Raw genomic sequence first — 2,500 nt, forward strand, 5'->3', positions numbered from 1 at the left:
CCTTCCTTGGATGTGGTAGCCGTTTCTCAGGCTCCCTCTCCGGAATCGAACCCTAATTCTCCGTCACCCGTCACCACCATGGTAGGCCACTATCCTACCATCGAAAGTTGATAGGGCAGAAATTTGAATGATGCGTCGCCGGCGCAAAGGCCGTGCGATCCGTCGAGTTATCATGAATCATCAGAGCAACGGGCAGAGCCCGCGTTGACCTTTTATCTAATAAATGCATCCCTTCCAGAAGTCGGGGTTTGTTGCACGTATTAGCTCTAGAATTACTACGGTTATCCGAGTAGCAGGTACCATCAAACAAACTATAACTGATTTAATGAGCCATTCGCAGTTTCACAGTCTGAATTAGTTCATACTTACACATGCATGGCTTAATCTTTGAGACAAGCATATGACTACTGGCAGGATCAACCAGGTAGCACTCCTCGTTCGACACCGGCACGCATGAGCTCTCCCTTTTAACGGGAAGAGTCAACTCGTACACGGACGTCGTTCGTGCTTAGCGTAAAACGCTGAATTAGGTATGTGACGAATGAACGCCCATTCCCCCTCAACATTCTGCATCCCGGGGCACAACTAGAGACCGTACACCTGACCAACAACGGTTGATTTTCGCCGTTGAGGTTGGAGGACGGACCCAGCTACAAGGTCCACCAAACACCCAAAAGGATGTCAGGCGGAAACAAAAGATTTACATGGACATCAATACCGTCATTAGGAATAAAACACAGAAAACCATACCTCGCCCAAGGCTTACCGCATTGGAGCAAACACTGAAGAGGTTTATCAGCGTGCGGTTCGATGCACAAGCATGGAGCCCGCCAGCCAAAAAAACCGATCACTACTCACACGTGTTCCGTAACGCTATGTCAAGGAATCCCAAGCGTACAACCCACAACCACAAATATGACTGCAAGAATTCGTCGGAATCCCTCAACTAGCACCGTAAAACGTGAAAACAACATTTCCAATCGTTAACTCAGGCTAGACTCGCTACTGCGATGATTTCATGCCACAAAATGTCAAGAGTTGGACTAATCAACAATACTTTCGTCCTCGCTCGTATTTGATTATAGTCCGCATCAAGCCACCCTAAACACTTCTTCCTCACCGTTTCGCGGATACCCTATGTAGACAACCGAAATTAGACAACAGACGGTGTTCCATTAGTTCGCCCAGGTTTCCCGATGGTAACAAAAGTCGGAATCCCCAGACTCACACAGGTTCTCCATCAATGAATTTTTGTCGCATTGTACCACTGCTTCGCCGAGTGAATCCCCGAACTACGATTCCTGAAACAACAAAAAGTCGTTACGAGAAAATATAGTTGAAAACACCCTAAACTAACATAAAGTACAACGTCAACGGTGGGACAATTGGTCAAAGGCGACACGGACGATATCGGCTTCATAGATTCGAGGTCACGTCTGCATCGTTCCAAGCATATGGCCAGGTCAACATTCCCGGGCCTCAAAGCTATGACACCGTCATATTTTCCGCCTCGCCCCCGGTGAGATTTTTGTGTGCATTCTTCCTAGCGTCTGGCAATGCACACAACCTACCTCCGGTCCGGAGAAGGAATCAACATTGAATAACTATATTATAGCTATTCAACATTGAGTTGCCACCCTTCCCCTATAGAGCTTTATATAGTACCTCTGTTAAAATCCTAGTGAACACCCAACTGACAGTAACACAATAATGGGTCAAAACTTGTGAAAATGTGATAATAACACCCCTTTTTTTTTGGTGGAATCCAAAGAATGGGTATTAATCTACATTTTGACACTTTTATTTTTCCAGAAAATATTTTTTGTGGGCCCCAAAAAGGGAAAATACGGGAAAAAAGCGGTAATTGGGAAAATATGAAAAACTGCTGAAACAGTCCAGAAGATGGGGAAAGCTTGGGAATAAGAGGGGGATGGGTTTTAAACACTTTTTACATCCCATATTTTCCATATTGTGTTTTTTTCGAGGTTCGGGACCGGGACCGAGAATATGCTGATTGACCCCAATACAGGGTGATTGGGGGGGACAGTTTATATGATACTTACATTACAAACAAACATGAATAGTTTGTTCAAATATATCAATCAACTCAACATTATCACATCACACATCATATCAACCAACACACATGTGAATAGTAACAATGAAAGTCACTATTGTCAAATCAATCATCATATGATATAATGTGTTCATTTCCATTACTATTGTCAAATCACAATCACTATTTTATGGGTACATCACATCACATGACTATTTTACCCATATTACATCACTTATGTAGCATAATTATACTTTTATGACATCACATCATATATACTTATATGACATCATCATAGTCAAGTCATATTACTTTATATATACTTTTATGACATCATTGTAGTCAAGTCACATCACTTCAATATACTTATATGACATCATTATACACATATGACATCACTCTACATCATGAATTTCAAAATAGAGTCAAAACTCATTCTTGGTA

The sequence above is a fragment of the Chenopodium album genome, unplaced genomic scaffold, assembly GCF_948465745.1.
Source record: "Chenopodium album unplaced genomic scaffold, dcCheAlbu1.1 scaffold_74, whole genome shotgun sequence".
In the NCBI taxonomy this organism is placed as follows: domain Eukaryota; kingdom Viridiplantae; phylum Streptophyta; class Magnoliopsida; order Caryophyllales; family Amaranthaceae; genus Chenopodium; species Chenopodium album.